Source organism: Siphateles boraxobius, unplaced genomic scaffold, assembly GCF_051911475.1.
Source record: "Siphateles boraxobius isolate OS27281-9 unplaced genomic scaffold, OSU_SipBor_1 12, whole genome shotgun sequence".
NCBI lineage: Eukaryota > Metazoa > Chordata > Actinopteri > Cypriniformes > Leuciscidae > Siphateles > Siphateles boraxobius.
The window spans coordinates 10720931-10730000 of record NW_027508722.1 but is presented as its reverse complement, the minus strand read 5'-3'; the positions used below and the strand labels follow the sequence as shown (position 1 = coordinate 10730000).

The 9070-nt window shown below is 44.4% G+C and overlaps 1 protein-coding gene across 3 annotated transcripts in view; it reads left to right on the top strand.

Moving 5' to 3' along the window:
- The window catches only part of dnah5 (dynein, axonemal, heavy chain 5), a 187907-nt gene that overhangs the window by 103011 nt on the left and 75826 nt on the right, over positions 1-9070 (top strand). The window lies entirely within an intron of this gene.

Genomic DNA, 9070 nt, shown 5'->3' with positions numbered 1-9070 from the left:
GGTCCTGACTCTCTGTCGTCACAAAAAATCCCAGGATGTTCTTCAAAAAAGAGTAGGGGTGTAACCTCGGCATCCTGGCCAAGTTTGTCCATTTGCCTCTATCCATCATCATGGCCTCCTAATCATCCCCATACTGTTTACTGATTGGCTTCATCACTCTGTCTCCTCTCCACCAATAAGCTGGTGTGTGGCGGGTGTTCTGGCGATCTATGTGTGTTTGCAAAAAATTATTCTTTATTTGTATATTGAACTATTCTAATATAGAATTCAGCCTATCCAGACCGTGCTTACTTGTTTGGTTGGTTTGGTTTGGTTTTAAGTAATTAAATGATAAATACTTATTTAACTCTGAGAATTTAGATGCCTGTGTTAATATGATATATTCAGCCTTTCATCCAGAATGTGTTTACTTGTCAGGTTAATATTTGGCTGCATTTGATTCTGAGGAATTAAATAGTGAATAGCTAGATGAAAAGCTAGATGTCTATATGAAAAGGAACTTTTCTAAAACCTCTGGTGCTTCTGGGTGCAGCTGATTGCAGCGAGTGTGGTCCAGTCTCTCTACCCAACAATGAGGGGGAACTGGGAGGCTCACTGCCTCCAAGGAGGGTATTGGAGAATTATGTTCGGGTATCCCCTGCTGGCGAAACATTTCAGGTCACCAGGCATACTCAACCAATAATAGGTATCTCTAGACTATTTGACAGCAGGGCAATTGATGCCAATTGTGTCTCTGTGGGTTTCACAACTTAAGAGGGCCTGAGGCCTAAGTGTTCCGTCCTCTTAGGGCAGGCCCCTTCAGTGAGAACTCATTTACTTACTTAATACTTTATCTCTTTTAGGGACTTTTTTTGGGGCAATACAGGTGAAGCTGCATAACAAAATACCCACATCAATAACAATCACGCAATCATGTCCTTTGCACTAGAGTTTAACATCCTTGTAGCCAAAGGACACAATTATTTTATAGTGGTTGTATCTAAACCTTGGGTACGAAAACGTCTACCAGATGTAAGTGCTTCGAAAAAGCACATGAGAAGTGTCCAGAATCATTTTCTTTGCCTGTTTACAAATAATTGTGTTAAAAATAGATGGAAGATGGGGGTAAACCCCTAGACCAACCATCTTCATTGCCGTACGCACCAAACGGTTCAACTGAGATTTAAGAGTAACTGTCAAATTACTGAACCAGGCTGCTACACCATACAGTAAGATAAAATCAATACATAGGCATGATAAAACAGACCCTCTGAGCAACTCCAAAAGGCTGAGCCTCTGTAAAAAGTAAATGTTTTGTAGCACCCTTCGACACAGATTATCCACATTCACCTCCCATGAAAGTTTATTATCAATAAGCATGCCTAAGTATTTGTATGAAGCAACCTGTTTAATGGGCTCGTTAACCTTGATAGATGAGAGGTTGGAGAAGAAATATTTAGTCAAAAATTATTTCCTATTATTTGTTTTTCTAACGTTAATTTCAAGACTGTTCTTTACTCCATGTAACAAAGTTAGCAATCTCTGTAGTATAATGTTGAATGTCCTTATCCTTATACAGTAAACCAATGCATGGAACCATTTGATGCTATATGGATTTAGTCAGCCATACTTTAGTTTGGAGAGCATAAGGTATAGCTGCATGGCAGCTTAATTTGATAGGCAAACTGATAAGGATCAAAAGGGTCCTTAACCTCTTCCATAAGCTTCCACACAATGATCCTCTCCGAACACTTGATCACCATCAATTAGATCTCTGTAATTCTTACGAGTTTCTCTTATTTTATGATTAAGCTTTTTCTGAGCCTCCTTGGTTATATTAGGCTTGTTATTTGATTTTTTTTTTTTACATGTTTAACTGGAATCACAGAATCCAGTTTAAAAAGTTTGTTTCCAGAAGAAAATAGCATCACAGTCCAGCTTAAGTAAATTCAGTGATGTTTCATTTTTTTTAAATGTATATATATATATATATATATATATATATATATATATATATATATATATATATATATATATATATATATCCGCTCTGGAGTAAACAGTGATGCCATCGTCCAGCTCAGTTCAGTTCTTATATAATAGTATCAATGCAGGCAGATTAATATTATTGTTAATGTTGAATGTATTAATGTTGAATGTTAAATTTAATGTCCCCAACTAAGCAAGCCAATGGCAACAAAGGTGGAAAAAGGTGACAGTGGCAAGGAACCATAACTCCATCAGGTGGCAGAATAGAGAAAAAAAAATCATAATCATACACTGTTCGTTCATTGGCCAGAGGAGAACTGGCCCCCCGACTGAGCCTGGGTTCTCCTCTGGCCAATGAACGAACAGTGTATGATTATGATTCAGGCAGCATTATAGGTCAGAATTCAGATTGGTTTGGAACAATCAGAATATTATCCAGTTCCATCTGGTTTAAGATCTGAGTCATCACACCGGGATGGAGACGGGTTTGTTGAGGATCAGTGCTGATGGCTGTCGTGTCGATGGGGCCTTCGATGAGAGTCTAGTTGACAAAATCTCTGCTGACACTTAAGGGATGCGTTGTGATCGTGTCTAGGTGCAGGTCCTCCATCTGGTCCGGATGCGGCCTGGATCCGGCTGACTACATCATGCGTTGTGGTCTTGTCTAGGCGCAGGTCCTCCATCTGGTCTAGATTCCAGCTGATGGTATACAGCTGATTACAGTAAACCTCGGAATAAGCAGAAAGATTAACATTAGCGTAGATGCCATTCTTCTTATGATGTAATGAGCACATCTGTGTAGAATCTACACAGAATTTGAGTTATGCAGACCTGATTTCATTATGTCTGTCAATATCTGGACCATACAGCACCTCCGAGTCAGTACAGAGAAAACAGCCCTTCAATATCTCCACTTTTTCTGAAGACCAAAGTCTCACCACCTTGCTCACAGGCTTAACTGAGTTCAGCAAGTTACGGTAGATAGGAATAAGTTGCACAGTATTATGGTCCGAGTTTGCTAATGGTGGTTTAACTTTCACAGTATATGCATTGTATATATTCCCATAACACTTGCAGTTGACATATTGTTGAAAACCAGGAAGAAATCTTTCAAGATAACAGTGATTCATATCACCCAAAAGAGGAGCTTTAGGAGTGTGTTGGAGCTGCTGTTGCACACACTCATACACCTCAGCAGCTCTTACAGTGTTTCCATCGGGTGGCACATAAACAACGCAGATGACAACATTGCCAAACTCACGTGGCAAATAAAATGTTCAGAAGCTAATGCACAACAGTTCCACGTCTCTGTCACTGATAGTCTCCCTGACAGTAATGCAGCCACACAATCATTAATATAACACAGAAATGGCTCACACTTATTATATTTCTCCTTGGTGCCCTCCGGGGACAATTCTTCCAACCCTGCCACCCTTGGTGCTTCAGGGCGCTCCGGTTTCCAGCAAGCTCAGGTCTCAGTGTTCGCCCAATTCGGTTGTTCCCTGCCAGTCATCCACTTCAGGGTACCAAGTTGACTACTCGACAATACATCTTTATTATGTTTAAAGCAGCATGGGAACTTCTTCCAAACGTACCTCAATGGGTTCTGCAAACTGTAGGGACAATTCTCGTCCGCCTTGACTCAACGGGGTACTTCACTCAGTTGTCAACCCCAAGCAGATTGGGTAATGGAAGAAGAAGACAGTGTTGTGGCTCGAGCCACAACTGAGCTCAGGAAATCGAATTGTAAACCGTAATGTCTTCGACGCTTCGATGCACCGGTGCATCGGTTTCCAACTAACTCCTTTATCAGTGTCCCCCCAAATTTGTTGGGGGCCTACAGAGTTCGTTCTCTCCAAGGAAGGCTGTAGAAAAATCAGTTTGGTTGTTCCCTGCTGGCCATCCACTTCAGGAAAGTGAGGGAGGGTGAGGGAACAGGAAGTTTAGTCTCTTTTGGTGAAAGAGGCCATAGAATTTACCCCTGCTCCAGAGAGACATGCCGTATTCTATAGCTGGTACATGAGAAGACTCATGTTCAAGACAGTTCTGTCACAATTTGTGTCTGCTCTGTTCTATGTCTGTTCTGTCAGGTTTGTCACAATTCTTCTAAGGAAATATTTCCATATTTCCATCCTTCCAGAACACAGGAATTCCTGAGGTTCGCTTTCGTGGGCGAAGCATACCAATATCAGGTTATTCCGTTCAGCCTAGCGTTATTCTCACACAGAGATGGCGGCTCAGCATCGAGATGTCGTGCTTAACCACAAAATGTGCTTGGGGTTTAGAAGAATATAATATATGCTTTCTCCAGTTCAGAGAACTAGTTCCCTTTCAAGGGAACTCGAGCTGCGTTGAGACACGGTGGGAACGCTCTGCATGATTGTGTCGTGAAGCACGTGTATAATCAGTCCAATGGAAGAGCGAGACGTCATAGGCGGGTGACGTCATAGACCAGGAAGCTATAAGGCACACCAGAAAACAGGCCGCGACAGCTTCTGTGCCTTCAGCAAGCGATGTGTGTATTCTGTCCTTGTCATATTTATTGTTGTCTGTCAAGTTGCAATATATATATATATATATATATATATATATATGGCAAAAGAGAGCAAGCAGCTTTGTGTTGTTCCCTGCCCACGCTATATCACGGGTGGGGACAAACACATCAGCTTTTTTGTTACTATTTGGGAGTGGAGCATGCCACAGTCAGTTCTCGAGGGGGCTGACTGTGAGCATTTGGAGAAGCTGTACTTGAGGACGCTCCACTCCCGCTGGGCGTTCTTCGAGGAGGACGGTTCGGTTTGCGCTCCCCGCGCGGGTCCCGCTGTTGCCAAGGCACGGCAAGACTCAAGACTCTCTGAGGAGGCCACGGAGTGTATATATATATATATATATATATATATATATATATATATATATATATACATTTTTCTGATTTAAAAATAAAGAAAAATAAGATAAATTGTGTCTGTTCTTCTGGACGCTCCGCTTTAAAAACAAAACAAAACAAAAAACTAAGAAATAAACCATTCAGCGGCGTTCCAGAGGTTTCTTCCTCACCAATCTAATGTTCCTGAGACTGCTGGGCGGGAGCAGTCTCGGTCTACTAAGCTCCTCGCAGCACAGAGTGCAAAACGAGCATCGCCATTTGGGCTCCTCCATAATCGAGGGGGACCTGGGTGGCGGAAGCAGTCTAGCCAAAAAGGTAGAGATATGCAAGATCTGAAGACTGTTTTATCTCTAAAATAGTTCGGACAAAGAGGAAGCCCTGACGCCGAGGCTATCAGGCTTCTAAGGGTGGTTCCCTCCGGGTAGGGATGGTTTTGAGAAATCGTTTCTCCTCGGAGGAGGGTCGCAGCGCTGCCAGTTCGGTTTTCCTGCCGGTTCGCCGTTCAGGGCACCAAGGTGTCAGTGTCCCCAAACGATCCTCCGAGGGGGGTCGTAGAGCAGTCAGTTCGGTTTCCCTGCCGGTTCGCCGCTTCAGGGCACCGTAGTGACTGTTCAACCAAATCCAGAGGCCAGTCGTGAGAGACTGGTTCCCCTAGTCGAATTTCTGGCAGCGTGGAAACTACTGCCACATATTTCTCAGTGGGTCCTGCACGCTTTTGGAAAGGGTTCAGAATTCGGTTCTTGTCCGCCCAGATTTCTGGCTTTGGTTATGGAGCAGGAAGTACTGACACTTCTGCAAAAGGAGCTGTAGAAGGGGTTCCTCCTCCCGGCAGATAGTCGGGGTTTTACAGCCATTACTTCATTTTTCCGAAAGAGAATGAGGGGTTGCGTCCTACTCTAGACCTGCGTCAATTAAACAGCAGGTTTCAGAATCTTAGTTCAATGTATGCTTACGCTAAATATGATTGTGTCACAGACTCAGTCCGAGGACTGGTTTGTCACAATAGACTTAAAGGACGCTTACTTATCTATCCATCCTCATCACAGGAGGTTCCTGAGGTTTGCTTTCAGGGGCGAAGCATACCAGTATCGGGTTCTTCCATTCGGCCTAGGTTATCACCCCACACCTTTACAATATGCGTGGATGCAGCTCTGGCTCCTCTGAGATTCCAGGGCATTCACGTTTTAAATTATATCAACGTTCGGTTGATTTTAGCTCAGTCCGAGCTTTTGGCAGTTCAACATCGAAATGTCGTTCTGTCCCACATAAGGAGGTTGGGGTTGCGGCACCAAAAAGAGTGTACTCCTCCCAGCTCAGAGGACCACTTTTCTAGGTGTAATATGGGATTCGACAACATGCAAGCACATCTGTCTCCTGCACGTATTCTGCGATTCTCACAGCCGTAAAGAATGTAAAACTAGGTCAGTCACTCAGTGCAAAACAGTCTCTGAGACTGTTGGGGCTCATGGTAGTTGCGTCCAACGTAGTTACTTTTGGCCTTCTGTACATGAGACCCCTGCAGTGGTGGCTCAGGACCAAGGGGTTTTCTCCGAGGGGAAATCCGTTTCGCACCATCAAGGTCATGCGGCAATGCCGACGTGCCTTGTTCATGTGGAAGAAACCTTGGTTCCTCGCCCAGGGCCCAGTGCTGGGGGCTTCTTGTCGACGCGTCACGCTATCGCCGGATGCTTCCCTCACAGGATGAGGGGCGGTCATGAGTGGCCGCTCGGTGAAAGGTCTTTGGTTGGGGCTCATGGCAGTTGTGTCCAACGTAGTTACTTTTGGCCTTCTGTACATGAGACCCCTGCAGTAGTGGCTCAGGACCAAGGGGTTTTCTCCAAGGGGAAATCCGTTTTCACGTGATCAAGGTCACGCGGCTATGCCTACGTGCCTTGGTCATGTGGAAGAACCTTGGTTCCTCACCCAGGCCAAGTGTTGGGGGCTTCTTGTCGACGCATAATGCTTTCGACGGATGCTTCCCTCACAAGTCGGGGGCAATCATGAGTGGTTGCTCGGCGAAGGGTCCGGACAACACACTGATGGTCTCGTATATCAGAGCAGATATCTTTGCTCCTGGGAGCTCTGGAGTTATGGATACTGTGGGCTCGGCCTCTGAGGGGGCCCAGCTCATAGATTCAGGTCTCTCGACCGAGGTCGTGGAGACCATACTCCAGTCTAGAGCTCCCTCCACGAGAAGACTAAATATGCATTGATATGGAAACTGTTCTCTGCCTGGTGCAGAGAATGCCTTCTGAATCTTGTTTCTGCCCTGTTGGTACAGTACTTGATTTCTGTAATGATTGTTTCTTTGCTGGGTTATCTCTGAGGAGAGATCCTTAATTTCGTCATTTCCATGGTACATGAGGCTGAGGCCTGCACGTACTTGGATTTGCACCTGGTTTTGTTGTAGTATTTCTTCACCCCAGGTGTATTTCTAGGTCCCTACTGAATGTGCGGGTCATTTGTGCTCCAGGCTTTCTGACCTCCACCTTTAATACCCCAGATCAGGAAAAACTTAATATGTTATGCCTTGTCAGGGCTTTGGATGCTTATGTCCACAAAGCTGCTCAGTGTCGTATATCCGAACAATTATTTGTCTGCTTCGGGTAACTTAAGATAGTTTGCCCTGCATCTAAACAGATTATGAGCAAGTGGGTAGTTGAGGCTATCTGACTTGCGTATGAAGCGGCCGGACAGCCTTCACCTATGGCTGTTCAGGCCCATTCTACAAGGAGTATGGCTGCCTCTAGGCTTTAATTTCTGGTGTTTCCCTTCAGGACATTTGTAATGCGGCAGGCTGGTCCTCACCACATCCTGATCGATTGCTGATCCTGATCGATTGCTCCTGTCTGCCTAGCTTTCTGCTGTGTTTTGTTTGCTTCGAGGCTGTAAGCTCCGTCTAAGCCTCGTATTAGCTTTATATTTCTTTCTCTTTTGAACCATCATTTACTACTATTTCTAGTTGTTTATACTACTAAATACAGCTTAGACAACATCTCAGATTAACCTGACATCGCTAGCTTCCGTTATTGTTAGCACAACACGCTAGTAACTCGCTAGCCTGTTAACGCGCCACCTGTGCGCTCAGTTATTTATTTATTTTTCTTTTGCCCGTCCGCGCCTCTGAGTTCATAAAAAGCCCAGGTGAGTAAGAATCAGTCAACAAACACGGTGAGTAAGGTCTAGTCCTGTTATTGTCACCTGCACTTCATGTTACATGTTTAGCATAGCCTTCCCCGTCGGCAATATAGGGTTTATATGTGATAAATGCAAGGAGACAGTCAGGCTGACGGAGAAGATTTCATAATTAGAAACACGCATCCAAACTTTAATTGAGGATAGTAAGTTTGCTAGAGCTTTAGATACTATTTTGGATGCGCCTAGCATAGTGAACTCTTTACATGATTCGGTTCCGGCTGAATTATTGCCTGTGCAGCAAGGCAAATGGGTGACGGTGAGGGATTGCTCTAATCGCGGATCAAAAAACCACTCTTCCGTTCCGATTACCATAACAAATCGATTTGCCCCGCTCAGTGAAACACACTGAGAATTCTGTTGATTGTGCCCTGGTAATTGGTGATTCGATCACACTGAACGTGAAAATAGGGACACCAGCCAACATAGTCACATGTTTGCCGGGAGCCAGAGCGCCTGACATCAAGGCAAATTTAAAAGTGCTGGCTAATGCTAATCGTAAATTCTCTAAGATTGTTATTCACGTCGGCACTAATGATGTTCGACTCCGCCAGTCGGAGATCACCAAAATTAATATTAAAGAGGTGTTTGAACTCGCAAGTACGATGTCAGGCACTGTAATTTGCTCTGGCCCCCTTCCTGTTTGAAGGAGTGATGAGATAGCTAGCAGATTGTCATCACTCAATGGCTGGCTGTCTAAGTGGTGTCCGCAAAATAATATATTGAATTCATAGACAATTGGAAAAGTTTTTGGGGCAAACCTGACCTGTTGAAAAGAGATGGTATTCATCCCTCCTGGGATGGTGCTGCTCTTCTCTCTAGTAATTTGGCTCATAGTCTTAGAGACAAAACATGATAATCTGGGGCTCAGGTCAGGAAGCAGACAGACTGGCTAAACCGACCGTCTGCTAGCGGCCTCGCGTCACCAAGGTCAGATAAATCCCATCACATAGAACCTCTTTCACCTAGATATCATCATATACTGTGATATATATGTCTGCTCCCCGAACAGACTGTGTC